At 41.3% G+C, this 19,460-nt stretch overlaps 1 long non-coding RNA gene across 2 annotated transcripts in view; it reads right to left on the reverse strand.

Annotated features, from left to right (window-relative positions):
- LOC125457062 (uncharacterized) overlaps nt 1–16,181 on the reverse strand; it is a 184,808-nt gene extending 168,627 nt beyond the window's left edge. For both annotated transcript variants that reach the window (XR_007248558.2, XR_009446154.1), the window contains exons 1-2: nt 16,066–16,181; nt 13,490–13,608 (exon numbers count right to left, since the gene is read on the reverse strand). This is a non-coding gene — a long non-coding RNA (uncharacterized LOC125457062). The remainder of the gene's footprint in view (nt 1–13,489; nt 13,609–16,065) is intronic.
- Between the last annotated feature and the right edge of the window lie 3,279 nt (nt 16,182–19,460).

Genomic DNA, 19,460 nt, shown 5'->3' on the forward strand with positions numbered 1-19,460 from the left:
AGACATAAGACTGAAGGGTTTTGAGGAGCAGACAGAAAAATGGGAATGAGGCCACAATCAATCTTATTAAATGGCAGAGCAGACTCAAGGGTTCAGATGGTTCTGGATGTGAGTTTGCTCGCTGAGCTGGAAGGTTAGTTTTCAGACATTTCGTCACCATTCTAGGTAACATCATCAGTGAGCCTCCGACGAAGCGCTGGTGTTATGTCCCGCTTTCTATTTATCTGGTTAGGTTTCCTTGGGTTGGTGATGTCATTTCCTGTTCTTTTTCTCAGGGGATGGTAGATTGGCTCCAAGTCAATGTGTTTGTTGATGGAGTTCCGGTTGGAATGCCATGCTTCTAGGAATTCTCGTGCATGTCTCTGTTTGGCTTGTCCTAGGATGGATGTGTTGTCCCAATCAAAGTGGTGTCCTTCCTTATCTGTGTGTAAGGATACGAGTGATAGTGGGTCTTGTCGTTTTGTGGCTAGTTGATGTTCATGTATCCTGGTGGCTAGCTCCCTGCCAGTTTGTCCAATGTAGTGTTTGTTACAGTTGAGTTGGAGCCAATCTACCATCCCCTGAGAAAAAGAACAGGAAATGACATCACCAACCCAAGGAAACCTAACCAGATAAATAGAAAGCGGGACATAACACCAGCGCTTCGTCGAAGGCTCACTGATGATGTTACCTAGAATGGTGACGAAACGTCTGAAAACTAACCTTCCAGCTCAGCGAGCAAACTCACATCCAGAACCTCAACCTGAGCTACAAATCTTCTCAAAACTCGGTTCAGATGGTCTAATCCCGTTCCTAAGCCTCAAGACCTATGTTGCCATGCAATTGTTCTTGTAAACAGGGAATAACTTCTCAAAAGAATGAACTAATTTCCAGTTTCTAAAGAGTTCTAAAAGAGTTAGAGAAACTCAGGAATTTTTAAAAAGCAGAAATTTAAATAACATGATCTCTGGCCACTTCCAGTACCATGAGGTAATGAGAATTTATCTGGCAGAATACCACCAGCCAGTGTATGGCTAGAAACTGGTGCATTAGGAAGTTCTTCAAATTCAGGGAGGTCACTGAACCACTTGTGTCTCAGAATTAGACCTGTTCATGATGCAGTGGTTGTATCTGAATATCTTATTCAAGCGAGCAGCTTAACTGATGCTGTGGTGGAGGTTTTAAAGGGGCTGGTCACCACGGTGCAGTCAATGCACAGTGGACAGAAGCCTGGTTGAGACAACTAGTACTAAAAATAATATAGGATTAAGGTGGAAATATAGAAAATACAAAGAGCTCCAAGGGACATTTCAAATGTGGGCCTGTAAATTACAAGTCTGGCTAAAAGGGTTGCTGAATTGCAGGGACAAATAGTTGCATGAGAATATGATGAATGATAATCATTTCAAATTGATTCAAAAAGGAAATTGGATATTTTATGCTTCTGGCTACAAGACAATCAGGAAAGATATGGAAGCAAAGGAAATGGAGAAACACTAACAGTTTTTAAAAATGGAAAGTATCACAGAGCAGGAAAGAGGGAATGTTCTTGAGGGCTGCAAGACAGAATCTATTCAGAAACAAAAAGAAATCTATTGCAATGTATTATTTAATACGCTAACAAATCAGTTTATATTCCACGTTGAAGAGCACTTGAAGGATGAGCTATTGGCGGAAAGGGCACAGAATGTACTCTGTGTGGGAGATTTCATTATACACCACTAAGAGTTGCTTGGTAGCACTATTACTTACTGAGGTGGTCAAGTCCAAAAGGACATTGCTACTAGACTGGGCCTGCGGCAAGTGGTGAGGAAAACAACAAGAGGATAAATGTGCATCCTCACTGTAGCAGTATGTCTCCTGGTCAGAAAACCAGCTACATGTTTGGCATCCGATCCACCATCTTCAACAATCATTCCCTTCAACACCATTCACAGTGGCAGTAGTGTACAAGATGCAGCAACTCATCATGCTCCTTAGACAACACTTTGATCCAAATCCATGACTACTACCACCTAGAGGACAAAGATCAGCAGATACAAGGAAGCCCTGTCACCTACAAGCTTCTGTACAAATCACGCAACATCCTGACTTGGACCCATATCTCTGTTCCTGCACTGTGGCTGCATCAAAGTTTAGGAACTCCTTCCATAATAGCATTGTGGATTTATGTACTCTACATCAGAGAACTAGAAAAAAGTGATTAACTCCCACAGTTTTAAATGGGCCAATCATTGGGTTAAAGCAGAGAGTAAAATGTATTTCTTGTGCAGAGATCTTTTCCAGTGAGCCTCAGGACCCTGCAATCAACCTAAATGTGAGGACAATATGTACAATGTGTGGGGAACATTCACTCTTCTGTAATTTTCCCTGAATTGGTCAGTTAGTGGCCAGAGGGCAGACTGACTGACTGATGGAAAGGATTCTTCAAGTTCAGACCCAGCATGAGATTCTCCAACACAGAAGCTAGTAAGTGAGGGAGCAGGTCCCCAAAGATATAGGCAACCACTCTCCAACATTTTAATGTTTAAACTAAAACATATTCCCAGGTTACCATTGTGGGGATGAGGAGAGAAAGCGGGGGTTGCTGTGTGGGAAATGGGAATCCATCCACAGAGTAGTCTGTGCTTTCAGCTGAAGCCAGGCTGGCAGGTGGACCCCTGAGGCTTCTGGCTGGTTCCTGTTTCCATGAAAAATTTCAGTTGGCTTCTGACAAGAGGCTTAATAAGTGATTGTTTGCTAGTTCACTGCCAGTCAGCCTATATCCTCTCTCAGGAGAAAGGTCCAGAGTTAGGATGATGCTAGAAGCTTTAACATCTGCAAGTCTGTATGCTGACTCCCAGTGGAAAACTGTCCACTTTCTGCGTCTTCAGGAGGCTAAGGGCAATATCTCCTAAAATAGGAGCGAGGATCATGATAGGGCATTAATCCAACTCTGCTCAAGGTAATACAGGCAGCACCACAATTTTTGTGGCCTGCTAATTTACATGAATGTGCAACCAGCACTAACCAGGTGAGCGGGTTAGCTAGCCTGCAATATTAACTTAAAGTCAGCCTGCGCCTCTTCAAGGTGACATATGTTATGGCCGCAGCATGTGCTAGAAGTCACTTACTTGGAACTGAGAAAGGCAGAAGATTGCACAACGTCTCTATCATCAGTGAACTGGGAGAAGGTAAGAAAGGCAATTTGCCAAAAGGCAGTGGAAGTGGAGCCTTGACGACTGATGTGGTGTTGCAGAAATTTCAATGATTTCACACAAGTTGCCAAAGTCTATGAATTAGTTTTTTGATGCCATAATAGTAGCACTAGGTGAGTGCAGTGATCAGAGATAATGGGAACTGCAGATGCTGGAGAATCCAAGATAACGAAGTGTGGAGCTGGATGAATACAGCAGGCCAAGCAGCATCTTAGGAGCACGAAAGCTGACGTTTCGGGTCTAGACCCTTTCTGATGAAGGGTCTAGACCCGAAACATCAGCTTTTGTGCTCCTAAGATGCTGCTTGGCCTGCTGTATTCATCCAGCCCCAAACTTTGTTATCTCGGTGACTGCTGTGATTTATTTGATAACTTCACATAACTAATATGCTTTTATTTAAGTTGCTCATGTTCCAAAGATGCACCTACTCATCAGGACTTCCAACCCCTCTTTGGCAAAGATGCTTCTACTGCATTACTGTCAACACTTAATTCAACCTTCTGTCATTACTGTAATTTCTTTTTATGAAGAGCAAAAATCCAATAACAGCTGTTATCTTACTCAATGTTGCAATTTACAGGTAAACAATGCCACGGGGCATTCCCTCTGAGGAAGCATTTCATGACCATGTAGCCTAACTTGTCAGATTAAGAGATAATGGGAATTGCAGATGCGGGAGAATCTGAAATAACAAAGTGTGGAGCTGAATGAACACAGCAGACCAAGCAGCATCTTAGGAGCTCAAAAGCTGATGTTTTGGGCCTAGACCCTTCATCAGAAAGGGGGATGGGGAGAGGATTCTGAAATAAATAGGGAGAGAGGTGGAGGCGGACCGAAGATGGATAGAGGAGAAGATAGTTGAAGAGGAGAGTATGGGTGGGGAGGTAAGGAGGGGATAGGTCAGTCTGGGGAGGACGGACAGGTCAAGGGGGGGGGCGGGATGAGGTTAGTAGGTAGGAAATGGACGTGCAGCTTGAGGTGGGAGGAGGGGATAGGTGAGAGGAAGAACAGGTTATGCTCAATACACGTAGGAAAATAAGAACCACGATTAGGAGTGGGCAATTCAGCCCTCACGTCTGCTCTACCCTTTAATATGACAATGGCTGATCTCATCTTGTACTCAGTTCCAGTCTCCTGCCCACTCCCTATAACCCTTTAAGCTATTGCTCATTAAGAATCTGTCTACCTCCTCCTTAAATTTATTTAATGTCTCGTTATCCACCACACTTTGGATAGCAAACTCTACAGATTGAGTACCCTCTCAGAGAAGTAATTTGTCCTCTTCTCTGTTTTAGATCTGCCACTCTTTAGCCTAAAAAATATGATGTATCATTCCAGATAGCTCCACATGGGGAAACATCTGATCTTTGTCTATTTTGTCAATCCCCTTTAGCATGCTATATACTCCAGTTAGATCTCCTGGCATTCTTTTAAATTCTAGCAAGTATAGGCCTAAACTTGTTTAATCAATCCACTTAAGACAAGCTTTTCTTCCATAGAATTAATCTATGAACTTTCTCTGAACTGTTTCCAATGCAGTTACATCATTCCACAAGTAAGAGGACTAAAATTATATGCATTACTTCAGGTGCAGTCTCACCAATGCTTTGTACAGTTGCAACACTTCCCTACTTTAATACTTAATTCCTTGAACAAAAAAAGTCAAAATTCCACTTGCCTCCCATATTATCTGCTGCACCTGCATGAGGTGACTGAGGAAACCCAGATCTGTCTGCACCAAAGCATTTTGAAGTTCTTTCTCCATTTAGATAATAAACTACCATTTTATTCTTCTGACTAATATGGATAATCTCATACTTATCCACATTAAACTCTTGTCTGCCCATTTAGCTCTTTCAGCCCATTCACCTCACCTGTCATACCCATTTGTAAATTTGGTATTGAAAGGCAACATGAAATGGTATGAAAAAGACTTCCACGGTTTCACAAATAAAATAAATGCTGCTACTCTGCAATGGCTTTGCTGACTTTCTCACCAGGGCCAATTAGTCCATTTCTTGCCATTTCTCTCCAGGCAGTGAAAAATATTATCCTAAATCTTGTCTTCAAATGAAGTAGTTCAAAGTGAGAGCTCAATAATTGATCGAGGCAAACAAACAAACACAGTGCATATTTTTAGGTAGTAATGGAAGAGCAAAATATACTTCAATTGAGAATGCAGAGAAAGGGAGATGGTTGCATTATTGAAGTTTCAATGTAGTCAAATGTGAAAAGTTGGGAGTTGCAAAACAGGGATACCATGGTGGAATCTTTTGGTTCAGGAGGAGACAGCACAGCTTTAACGGCCAGGGCGATGGTTTGCCAGAATCCCACCACCTAACTACCTCCAATGGAATGATGTTCTGGTCAGGAAAATGTTGGGATTCTGAAATGCCACCACCCCTTCAGATATAAATGAACATTCTGCCTCACTAGCTTCCTGCTCTACTGGCAATTGAGGTTTTTTAAGTTGGGAATTAATGATCATTTAGGGACCACCCAATAACGCATTCCCACTTGGGTTACAGTTATTTCAGCCCCGTGACTAGTAAATCAGTTTGAGCAGTCTGTCACTTTAACTGGGGTGGGTGAGGTGTCAGTAGCTCCTTTGGTTACGCTGTTGAGTTTGAGAGCTGCTGGCCTCTGATTGGCAGGCAGTCCCTGTTGGACAGGACTTGCATGTCAAGATCACAATCTGAGAGAAAGACCCAACACTGCCCTGCCTGCCTGGAGGAAGATATGTTGAATGTTGCTCTGAGAAATAAGCATGGATGTCTGAGACAACAAAATGTGAGGCTGGATGAACACAGCAGGCCAAGCAGCATCTCAGGAGCACAAAAGCTGACGTTTCGGGCCTAGACCCTTCATCAGAGCATGGATGTCTTGCCACCTTTGAGCAAGCCAGCGAGACATTTGACTGAAATGGAAAATTCCTCCCCACAGCCCATCCCATGCGGGTATGTGTTATTTAGCCGAGATTACAATTTACCTTTCCAGTACCTATTATAAATGTGAACATATAGATTTATAGTGCAAGATTGTCTGCACTTTTCATGCAACCACAACAGTAACAACTTCCATTATATAGCATCATTCATGAAGAATAATTCTCCAAACTGCCTGGCAGCCTAGAATTACAAACATTATGGACATGTGCTAATGGTAAAGGAAAGATAATGAATTCATTGAATGAAAAATGAACAGATGAATATGATATAACAAAGTGTGGAGCTGGATGAACACAACAGGCCAAGCAGCATCTTAGGAGCACAAAAGTTGTTGTTGTCTTGGATTCTCCAGCATCTGCAGTTCCCATTAGCTCTGATGAATATGATAGCAAGCTTTAAAGAGGTAACTTGAGTTGACACTAGACTCACAAGGATTCTAAACATCAGTACAGAAATGAATGTGCTACAGAGGGGCAGGAGCTTGGAGCCAGTGATATTTCAACTCAACCTTGTCTCCTTGAGATAAACAGGCTCCTGATATCATCTGAGCTTGAAAAAAATGAACATGATTGAAGTTTCTACTTTTGTTTTGAGTTTAGGCTTAATGGCTTGTTCTTGTGCTATAGATTTTTTGGGATAAGCTTAAATTTGGAAGAGAATGTACAGATTTGGCATCTTGCTTGATTTTCCTTACTAGCAAAATGAATGCAGTAGAATATTGGACAGGGCATTTAATAAGCACCAATCCAGATTGGTGATTGCATACTGTTCCCATAATTAAAATTAGCTGTGATATAATCCTGCTACACTCAATGCAAAACTAGTGTGAATATTCCCATATCCAAAGAAAGCAGAATGTTTCTTTGGTAATTTACTTCCATTGTTGATTTATGTTAGCAAGAAACAAAAACATGAATGAATTTCATTTAGATAATTTCAGTTAAAATTAAAATGTAAACTGCCAGAGTTTGTTATATAATTTTCCAGCAGTTGTTAGTGTTTGACCATTTTACTGCGACCTGCTTCATCTTTAATTTAAACCGTACACGACCTTCGTGACTAGCCCTGCAACTGACCCATTCTGTCCTGACTATCCACCCAAACAATCTAAATTCTGTATTCTAAATGCATTCCAGTGGACGGCCCAAGCACTTTATTTACCGAACTGAACGGATGGGATTGCAGCAACGGCTGGAGAAAATACATAAATATTGAATTCACAACTTAGAAGATACAGTAAAAGACTGACCCTCCTTCACCCTTTTAGTGAAACAATGCCATAAATAAATTTTATCTTCGCTTCTATAGTAGTTCGATCGCTGTTTAATTCATCCAGTAAAAAATCTTCATTATCACTTTGCCTGTTGGACAGGATGATATGACAGGGATAATACAGGAGATGTACTTTTTTTGTGCAAATCACTACACCGGATGCTGTGCTCTGTCAACTGAATTCTTTATTTATGGTGCACTCCAAAAAGGCCGTTTGTAACATACAAACATTATTCAGGAGCTAAAGGCCACAGCTGACAAATGTTGTTTATACAAATTCCTACCCACAATGAAAACAAAATCAATAAATGCAATTCTGGAATTAAGGAAAAATGTCTTTCTTCCATTTTGGGTCATGGCCAACTCATTTATTTACTTCTTTTTCTAAGGAGCGAGGCTTTGTTACCAACAATATTAACAGGATTTTGTTTTATTAATTAAGTTCATCACAGAAGTGATTCTCTTCCTTTCAAGAGTGGTTGATTGAGATGGGTTCTCTATTATAGAGGTTCATTTCAACTCCAAATGAGATATTAATCTTTTGATTGTCTTTCAAATTGAATCTACTAGAAAATGTAATGACTGTAGAATCTAAGTCACATACTTTGCAGATAGTTGTTTTCATCCAGTGGAATGAAGGTCTTGTCCCAGGAGGACTGCAGGAGTACAAACTTGTATGACAATTCCATATGCTGGCTGTGAGTTAATAGTCACTGTTCCATTTACTAAGTTAGTGCCTCATATTTCCCAAAGTTACTTCGGCAATCATATATTTGTTTTCTTTTGCTTTTTTATATAAATAATTAGAATATGTTTAATTTACAGAATATAGGCATCTCTTGAGGGGCAGAATTTGTGGCCCCTATCTAATTGCCCATGAGCAGAATATTTCAGAGCACAGTTAAGAAGCAACCACACTTCCACGTCTGGTGTCACTTGTAAGTCAAGATGGCATTTTTCCCTCTCTAAAGGACACTAGTCATAGAGTCATGCAGCACTAAAACAGGCCCTTCAGTTCAACTTATCCATGCCGACCAGGTTTCCCAAACAAAGCTAGTCCCATTTGTCTTTGTTTGGCCAATAATCCATCTAAACCTTTTGTACTCATGTACCTAGTCAAATTTCTTCTAAATGTTATTAATGTACCTACATCTACTGCTTTCTCACATTGTTCATTCCCACACAAACCACCCTCTCTCTGAAAAATTGTCCATTGGGTGTCTTTCAAATCTTTCTCCTGTCACCTTAAAAGTACGGCCTTTAGTTTTGAACACCCCTCCCCCCAGGAAAAGGGTTTGTTACAACAATTGATGATACTCACCATTACTGAGATTGGCTTTCAATTTCAGATTTCTAAATGAATTAAAATTCTATCAGGCTGCCTTGGTGGGATTTCAACCTGTGTACCAAAAGGCTCAGCCTTAGTCTCAGGATTGCTGGTCCAGTGTCATTATCATTACCGTCACCATTATGCCTTGATCTCTTCCTATATGGGATACATAGAATGGTGAGGAACTCTAATTATTGACAGACATTCTTTTAAACTCCATTCTTCTGGGATAATAATGTTTTCTTCCAAAGCTGATATATGAAAAGAACAAGAAAATGGAGAAAACAAACATGTTCAATACATCTCAATATCACCTAAGCGTTTATTAAATTTGATGCAAGGCAGTTTGGAGAATTATTCTTCATGAATGATGCTATATAAATGGAAGTTGTTACTGTTGTGGTTGCATGAAAAGTGCAGACAATCTTCCACTATAAATCTATATGCTCACATTTATAATAGGTACTGGAAAGGTAAATTGTAATCTCGGTACTTTGAAAGAAATGGATAAAATAGCTTCGATTCAAATAGCACAGCCTCACTTTGCCCTAAGCTGCTTTGCAATGCCTGAGATGAAGTCTGTTTTATTAAAAGAACAGTCAATTTAAGGTCAGTATTATCCCAAATAATATAGCTATCTAACACACTTTTTGGTGATGTTAGATGAGGTAAAATATTAACCAGATAAACACTTTGCCCAAAACAATGTTATGGCTAAGAGGGATAATAGGAACTGCAGATGCTGGAGAATCTGAGATAACAAGGTGTAGAGCTGGATGAACACAGCAGGCCAAGCAGCATCAGAGGAGCAGAAAGGCTGACGTTTCAGGCCTAGACCCTGCATCAGAAATGGGGGAGGGGAAGGGGATTCTGAAATAAATAGGAAAGAGGGGGAGGCAGATAGAAGATGGATAGAGGAGAAGATAGGTGGAGAGGAGACAGACAGGTCAAAGAGGCGGGGATGGAGCCAGTAAAGGTGAGTGTAGGTGGGAAGGTAGGGAGAGATAGGTCAGTCAGGGAGGATAGACAGTTAAAGGGGGCGGGATGAGTCTAGTAGGTAGGGGATGGGGGTGGGCGGGAGGAAGGGCGTGTTAGGGAGGTGGGGATGAGCTGAGCTGATTTTGGGATGCAGTGGGGGGAGGGGAGATTTTGAAGCTTGTGAAGTCCACATTGATACCATTGGGCTGCAGGGTTCCCAAGCGGAATATGAATTGCTCTTCCTGCAAACTTCAGGTAGCATCGTTGTGGCACTGCAGGAGTCCCAGGATGGACATGTTGTCTGAGGAATGGGAGGGGGAGTTGCAATGGTTCTCAACTGGGAGGTGCAGTTGTTTAGTGCGAACCGAACGTAGGTGTTCTGCAAAGCGATCCCCAAGCATCCATTTGGTTTCCCCGATGTAGAGGAGGCCACAACGGGAACAGCGGATACAGTATACCACATTGGCAGATGTGCAGGTGAACATCTGTTTGATGTAGAAAGTCTTCTTGGGGCCAGGGATGGGGGCGAGTGGGGAGGTGTAGGGGCAGGTACAGCACTTCCTGCGGTTGCAGGGAAAAGTGCCGGGTGTGGTGGGGCCAGAGGGGACTGTGGCGCAGACAAGGGAGTCATGGAGAGAGTGATGCCTCCGGAAAGCAAATAAGGGTGGGGATGGAAAAACGTCTTTGGTGGTGGGGTCGGATTGCAGATGGCAGAAGTGTTGGAGGATGATGCTATGGGTTATTTGACACTGCTCTGAACAGACACTTCCTAATTTTAACATCTTAGCCGGAAGAAAATATTGTGGCATTTCTTTTAACACTGTACAGAAATGTCAACCGAGGATATATTCTTTAGTCTTGCATTACTAATAAAGTTACACCTTACAATTTAGACACGTGTATCTTTGAAATTAACCAAACTGAGACAAGAAAACTGCAAAATTTTATCTGGCCATCTGATTTCAAATATTCTCAAGTTAAGCTTTTCAAATGTACACATATTCTCTGAAAATTATTTGTTAAGTATCATAAACAATTAAAAGTTTTGGTTAAACTTGGTCTTCTTGGTAAGGCAAGAGATTATGAAAGCTTTCAAAAGTCAGTTAGATGATGTAGTGGGAGAACTGTAAGGCTGTATGGGAGGGTAAGCTAAAAGGCAGAATAATGTTCTGGTCTTTGTATTCTTAATTTTTCCTCTGACTTCGCCAGAAGGCTAGTCGTGATGCTCAACTAATTGTGGACAGTTTAATGTTCCCTTCTCTATATTCATTTCCAGTGACCAACCTCTTGATCCTTGGCTCTTTCTCTGTGCTATCAATCCCAAAATAATGGTACATGACCTGGAATTTCATGTGTGTGTTATCAGTAGATACTCTTATGCAAGATGGTAAGTGTATTGTTGGCATACCTTATTGTTTTCTACACTGTCCCTGGAAGAGAGCTGCAACTACAATTACATTTGAATCATCACTCTTCGCAATTTATTTCTTTGTAAAAACAAAGTTACAAAACCCAATATAATAGGAACTGCAGATGCTGGAGAATCCGAGATAACACGATGTAGAGCTGGATGAATACAGCAGGCCAAACAATATCTTAGCAGCAGGAAAGCTGATGTTTTGGGCCTAGACCCTTCAACAGAAATGGGGAAGGGGAAGGGGGTTCTGAAATAAATAGGGAGAGAGGAAGAGGCGGATCGAAGATGGATGGAGGAAAAGATAGATGGAGAGGAAACAGACAGGTTAAAGAGGCGAGGGTGGAGCCAGTAGAGGTGAATGTAGGTGGGGAGGTAGGGAGGGGATATGCCCGTCCAAGGAGGATGGACAGGACAAGGGGGCAGGATGAGGTTAGTCGGTAGGAAATGGGGGTGGGGCTTGAGGTGGGAGGAGGGGATAGGTGAGAGGAAGAACAGGTTAGGGAGTCTGGGACAAGCTGGGCTGATTTTGGGATGCGGTAGGGGGAGGGGAGATTTTGAAGCTTGTGAAATCCACATTGATACCATTGGGCTGCAGGGTTCCCAAGCGGAATATGAATTGCTCTTCCTGCAACCTTCGGGTGGCATCATTGTGGCACTGCAGGAGGCCCAGGATGGACATGTTGTCTAAGGAATGGGAGGGGGAGTTGAAATAGTTGGCGACTGGGAGGTAGAACATAGAACATAGAACATTACAGCACAGTACAGGCCCTTCGGCCCTCGATGTTATGCTGACCTGTCATACCAATCTGAAGCCCATCTAAACTACACTATTCCATATGCTTAATGCGAACCGAGCGTCAGTGTTCTGCAAAGCAGTCCCCAAGCCTCCGCTTGGTGTCCCCAATGTAGAGGAGGCCACAACCTGCAAAACTGCCATCCACTACTCTCAATTCCTTCGCCTCCACCGCATCTGCTCCCAGGATGAGGCATTCCACTCCCGCACATCTCAGATGTCCTCGTAATTCAAGGGCCGCAACATCCGCGTCCCCCGCAGTGGTCGGGAACGCCCTCGAACAGGTCTCCCGCATTTCCTGCAACTCATCCCTCACACCACGTCCCCACAATATCCACCAAAAGAGAATCGCCTCGTACTCAACTACCACCCCATGAACCTCCCAATCCAACGCATCATCCTCCGACACCTCCGCCGTCTGCAATCCGACCCCACCAGCAAAGACATTTTTCCCTCCCCACCCTTGTCTGCTTTCCGGAGGGACCACTCTCTCCGTGCCTCCTTTGTCTACTCCACACTCCCCTCCCACCCCACCACCCCTGTCACTTTTACTACTGCTGCCCCTACACTTCCTCCTTTAACCCCATCCCAGGCCCCAAGAAGACTTTCCACATCAAGCAAATGTTCACCTGCATCTGCTGTACTCATTGTGGCCTCCTCTACATCGGAGAAGCCAACCAGAGGCTTGGGGACCGCTTTGCAGAACACCTACGCTCGGTATGCAATAAACAACTGCATTCCCAGTCACGAACCATTTCATCTCCCCCTCCCATTCCTCAGATGACATGTCTGCAGGGTTCCCAAGCGGAATATGAATTGGTCTTCCTGCAATCTTTGGGTGGCATCATTGTGGCACTGCAGGAGGCCCGGGATGGACATGTTGTCTAAGGAATGGGAGGGGGATTTGAAATAGTTGGTGACTGGGAGGTCTCCTGCAGTGCCACAATGATGCCACCCGAAGGTTGCAGGAAGAGCAATTCATATTCTGCTTGGGAACCCTGCAGCCCATTGCATCAATGTGCATTTCACAAGCTTCAAAATCTCCCCTGCCCCGAACACATCCCAAAACTAGCCCAGCTCATCCCCACCTCCCTAACCTTCTCTTCCTCTCATCTATCCCCTCCTCCCATCTCAAGCTGCACCCCTATTTCCTACCTACTAACCGCATCCCACCCCCTTGATGTGTCCATCCTGCCTGAACTGACCTATCTCCTCCCTACCTCCCACATTATACTCACCTTTACTGGCTCCATCCCCATCTCATTGACCTGTCTGTCTCCTCTCCACCTATCTTTTCCTCTTTCCATCTTCGTTCCGCCTCCCCCTCTCTTCCTATTTATTTCAGAACCCCCTTCCCCTCCCCCATTTCTGATGATGGGTCTAGCGCCGAAACATTAACTTTCCTGCTCCCAAGATGCTGTTTGGCCTGCTGTGTTCATTCAGATCTACACCATTTTATTTCGTTTACAAAACCCAATACCTTTTATGTTGATAGGATTGATCTATTGATGTTAGCTCTTCTGTAAGTCAAAAAAAAAGCAGAAAATTTGAAAATGCCAGCTGTCACTCTCCTACCTCCTCCCCATGAAGGCTTTCCAGTACATTGAAGCAGGTCAGCAACTATATTTTTTCAAAGTACCACAATCTTCACTTTATTACTGATACTGTAGCAACACAATGGATCTTGTTGTTTTCTGAAAAAGATATACAAATAAATATTCATGGTTGCAAGTGTTCAGCATATTTCATAAAATGGTCTATTAGATTTCATGCATGACCACGATCTGCACATCCTCACTGCTACGAAGCATTTTTTGTAAAGAACCCCATTTAATGCTTCATTTATTTGGAAATGTTCTCACTTGTTACACATTTTTGTTCCTTGTGCGCTTCCCTCCAAGTATTCATCAGTTTCTTCATCTGCAGTGATACAAACATAATCCAGTCTAAGGAAGGGTCACCGGACCCGAAATATTAACTCTGTTCCTTCCTTCGCAGATGCTGCCAGACCTGTTGAGCTTTTCCAGCAACTTTGTTATTGTTCCTGATTTACAGTATCCGCAGTTCTTTCGTTTTTTTTATTTAAACAGTAATCCACACCCAGGCAGCCTGCACCCATACTTGATAAAAGGACCTAGAATCTATTACGAATAGTTGGAATGTCATTATATAAGAATTAGATTTAAGTTGAAAATTGTGTTAGATAAATCCAGTAAGGCTTTTTGGTATGTAACTATCAAAATGGTTAAGGGCAATCCAATGCATGCAGTTTGAATTTTCAAAACTCATTTGATGAGGTGCCTCACAAAATTAGGACTCATGGAATCAAGTATAATACATGAGCAAATATTACAGTTTCAATAAAGAGATTAAGAATGAATGTAACATTTTCAGTTTGGCAGGTTGAAACAAGTAACTAATACAACAAGAATCAATACTTATGCCTTAAATACTTGCAATCTATATTAATGTTGTTGCTGAAAAGGACTAAGTATAATGTATTCAAGTTTACTAATGATATAAAGTTAAGTGGGAATATATGCAGTGGGAGGGATGTAAAGATTTTGCAGAGGGATGGGTGAATGGGGAAGAACCTATGGAAGATGGAATACAAAACAATAAGTTCGAAGATATCCACTTTTGTTGGAAAAGTTAAAAGTTTTCAAATGCTGAGAGGTTGGAAGAACCTTGCATTCACATTGTCCCAAGTATTCTTGTGTATGAATCCCAGAAAATCAGTGTGCAGATACACCGAGTACTTAGAGAGCCTAATGGTATGTTCACATTTGTTAAAAAGGGATCAGAGGTTGAGGAGCAAGGAAGCCTTATGAAAATTATACAGTAGATGTGATGATTAAAATGCATGAATAAAAGTCTCCTTGCCTGAGGAAGGTTACACTTGTCCAAGAGGGAATACAACAAATGTTTACGGGAGTCGTTTCCTTGGAAGAGTAGCTTATCACATAGGGTGTGATTGAGCAGATTAAGCTCATTTTCCTAGAATTTATGTGAATGAAAAGTAAGTTAACTGAAACAATTGTAATTCTAAGGAGCTTGAGGGAATAGATATCAGATAATGTTTCCTTCTAGAATGTAAAACCCAGGGTCAGTATATGCAGTTGGTCATTTCAAACTGAATTCAGGGAAAATTTCTTCTCTCAAAGAAGCATGAATCTTTGATTTCTGTATCCGGGAGAGCTGTGATTGTTCAGTCACTGCATGTATTCAAGATAGACACTGATAGATTATTTTTGTGTAGTAATGAGAATTATAATAAATAGAGACTATGTTAGAAAATGCTAAAGGACTTGGTAAGTCTGGCAGTATACCTAGTGAAAGGAAGAGATATGTTTAGAGCCTTTAGTGACTCTTTATCAGAACTGAAGCAGCACCATATCAGATTCAAAACATTAACTCTGTTTCTCTCCCCACAGATGTTGCCAGACCTGTTGAATTTTCCAGCAATTACTGTTTCTATTCAGATTCCCAGCATCCTCAATATGTTATTTTTATCAGAGAGGTAGAGAGGTGTAGGGATGGAATTCCAGAGTTTGGGCTCTTGACAACTGAAGACATGGCCACCAGTGGTGGAGCAGAGTGAAAAGATCAGCAGAAAAATAATTGAAGAATGCTGATATCTCAGAAGATTACAGGCCTAGAGAAAACTACTCAGAAAGGGATCAGGAAGGCTGAAACGGGATTAAAAGCAAAATTGACAATTTAAAAACCAAAATGTTACTTTACAGTCTAGGTCAGAGACTCGGTGAGAGTTAAGTCATGCGCAGCAGAATTTGAATGAACTGAAGTTTACAGAGGGTAAAATATAGGAGACAAATCTGCAGTGGAATAATAATATGCAGAGGCACCAAAGGAAGAAAGTAATACATTAAATATTCAACTATTTTGACTAGCAAGAAGCACAATTAAACAATTTCCAAAATTTTGCAGCCAAAACATGAACAATCATTTCCTTTTCAAATGCTGATGAAGCTATGGTGCATTTCCAACGTCTTCTGTTTCAAGCCACATGTTAAACCTAACAGTCCTCATAAACCAAAAAGAACTTTGGGATACTGATATTCTTATATAGAATAACTATTATATAGGATATTCATCACATATGTCAAATTGAGAGCTTAGAAATTGTTTACCTTTCTTTAGGAGTGAAATTAGGTTTGAAATCCCTTTGCCTTCTAACCAAAGATGCTTTCGTCAGCATGTCTCTCGAAATTAAGCAGCATTTTGTTCTGCTACGAACTAATAAACAATTCCTTTGCCAAGGCATTCATTATGCAACCTCCTTCCAATACAAATGCTGATTTAAAAGCAAGCTGGTAAATGTCGGATTGAAACCTTTGAAGTATACTGTTAATTTGATTAATATGCAGGCACATCCTGCTATGATGCACTCTGCCTTTCACATTTTAAATAGCAATTTACAGAATAGCTCCCTGCTTGTGATCTGTGAAATTTGGACCTCGCAACCGGGAAACAATGGAAGAAATTAAATAGAGGGTAGAATAACAAAGAGCCTAATTAATTGCTTCAACTATTGTTTTTGTTTTCAATGATATTTCATTGCAAAGTTAAGTGGTAAAGTGTAAGACAAATATTACGGTTGACGATAATGCTGTGAGTAAGTATCAACGCTTACCCCCATACTTGACACGTTTATCTATTGACTTTTTTTTACATTTTGGAGCGACCCCTTTTCAAAATGAAGAATTTTAATTTACATCTACATTTGGATCAGTTCTGACCATTCTGTGGCTAAAATCAAGTTTACCCTTGTCGAGCATCTCACAACCAAATGTGCAATCTGTTCAATTCTGCATAAACCAAACCACACAACACCTTGCTACATAAGAATTTAATGTTCTTCTCCAAGATGAGATTAGATGTAGGGAGAGCATTTGATTGGGCAGGAGGGTGTTGAGTTGAAATCCCAATCCTTTTTTCCCTCAATCCCAAAAAAGTGTGGCTTGTGGGCTGCCTTCCTATCACATTGCTCATAACCCTCAGAGTAATTTTCTTCAGGCAAATGCTAAATGTTCTTGATTAATTCCTGCATCTCCAAGTGAAGATTATTTCTGTCCTTAAGAGGCACTAGTTTTCTCACTACTAAGGTTAAGCTCACTGACCTGTAATTGCCCAGTTTATTCCTTGTTCCTTTTCCCCTTCGTACATTCTTTCATCCTTGTACATTCTGTATTCCTCTAAGGTTTCTGTTGCTTTGAGACCTTAGTATCTGCCACTATCCAGTCTGGTGTGTCCTTTGTTGGTCCTACCCTTTACCTTTGTTAGAATATGTTCCTTATTTTCTTCTTGAATACGTCCCACTGCTCTGACACAGATTTACCTCAAAGTATCTGCTCCCACATCTAACTCACATCTGATCTTATTAAAATAGTCTCCCCCTGGTTTAGAACTTTTATTTTACGTCCCTCCTTCCTCTTACATAGCAATCTTGAATCAAATGGAATTATGAACATTGTCTACAAAATGCTCCCTCACTCGTATTTCAACTACTTATCCGGCTTCATTCTCTAAAATCAAGTCCAGGACCCCCTCAGTATTGGGAAGGTTGAAATACTCCACTATCACCACCCTACTGATTTTATCCTTGAGAAGGTGGTCGTAAGCAGCCTTTTTGAACCTTGCAGTCCATGTACTATAGGTAAACCCACAATGTCATGAGTGAGGGATTCCCAGGATTTTGATGAAACAACACCACAGGAATGGCATTAAAGGCTTAAATTCCGTGTTTGCTTTCCCGTTTCTTTTTAAGCTTTTCTTAAAGAAAAAAAAAATCATCATCATACTGCAGGTGATCTCTGTCATTAACCAGAGTTTGCTTTTCCAGGCTCTTCCTCTTCAGATTTTATTTTTCAAATTTTTCATCACTCATTGATTGTAACAGAATATTTTCCATGGTTAATAATTCACAGTGAACATTTGAAAAAAAAAGTGAGTTTTTCATCTGTAATGTAGCTCTTCATTATGTCAATTGCATAAGGACGCTGGAAGATTCTTTACATTCAGTTGTGTTATCTGCGACTTGCCAAGTGCCCATCCATACTCCAATAGGTGTGGCAATGCAGCTGACAGCAGCTGTAACTTCAGAATGTTGGTCTCCTTCTGCTTCCCTGTAATGTTCCAGCCTTCATCACAAGGAGGAATGTTTTCATCTAAATGTGGTTGCTGCAGCCAGTGTTTTTGTCACGCATCCTTGGTAGGCTCAGTTAGACCCCTTTGTTACCTTCTTCAACAAAAAGACAATTATCCTCAAAAGAAACAGCACATATTGCTCAAAGAGTGCAACCTAAGTGTACAGGAAGATCTAGGACCACTGCTTCTGCTAAATGAACAACATGAATGGTCGGTTCATTCCCTGTTTTTCTGTATTGAAAAAGGGAATTCATGTAGCTGGTCACCTTCACGATTGGTACCTTTATTTTCTGCAATTTACGGTATCTCTTCTAAGAGAAATGCAGGACCTGCATCATCTTCTGTAATCCTAAGGTTAGTAGAGAACAATTCTGTAGTAGAGAACAATTCTTGGAGCATTAGATCAACTTCATGGTCTTCTGTGTCTGCTAACCAAAGAATATTCAAAGCTACACAAGCATTTCCACTTAATAAACAACATAATGATTCAGAATGACAAGCAACATTTAGTCTTTTCTCCTCCATTGTAGCGAAGTGCAGCATACATTCTGATTTTAATATCTTCTGTTGGAAGTTAAATGGAGAATGTTCTGCGAGAGATAATGGGAACTGCAGATGCTGGAGAATCCGAGGTAACAAAGTGTGGAGCTGGATGAACACAGCAGGCCAAGCAGCAAATATATCTGTCCCTGTATCTAATTCAAAATGAATGTTACCACAATTAGCGATAATGCTTGCGTACCGTGATTTGCCTTGTGCATTAGAAAAATCTGTTGAGATTGTGCAGCTTACTTGTCCTATTCCCCAAGAATACTTTACAGTATCCTGTACTCTCAGTGTTTTTTAATGCCTGAACATTTGCAAGCTGTCTTGGTCTATTTTCATTTTCTGTGCTGTTGATACAACTTTGGAACCCTGTAATACTGACTGGGTCTATTTTCTGCTCATGGGTTCCTATTAATCATTGACCAAGCCCTTTGTTTTATGTATTTTCTTCAAGCAAACATTCTGCGTGCTCTTTTGTTCTTCAATCCTGTAAAGACTTCTGTATTATTTTACATATTACAGGCAATTGATTTTCTTCCAGCTTGCCACATTCCTTGCTGTGGGCTTTTCCATACACTGTTGGCTTTGCACAAATTTTCCCTTTCCATGGTCTAAGGTCAGGGTGGACCTTGAAGTCTATGTCTGCTTCTGCCTTTCACTGTCTTTTCTTCAGACATTCTTCACATTCTGTAAGAGAGATAATGGGAATTGCAGATGCTGGAGAATCCGAGATAACGAAGTGTAGAGCTGGATGAACACAGCAGGCCAAGCAGCATCTTAGGAGCTCAAAAGCTGACGTTTCGGGCCTAGACATTCTGTAGTCAGGAACTGC

The sequence above is a fragment of the Stegostoma tigrinum genome, chromosome 1 (genome assembly GCF_030684315.1).
Source record: "Stegostoma tigrinum isolate sSteTig4 chromosome 1, sSteTig4.hap1, whole genome shotgun sequence".
NCBI lineage: Eukaryota > Metazoa > Chordata > Chondrichthyes > Orectolobiformes > Stegostomatidae > Stegostoma > Stegostoma tigrinum.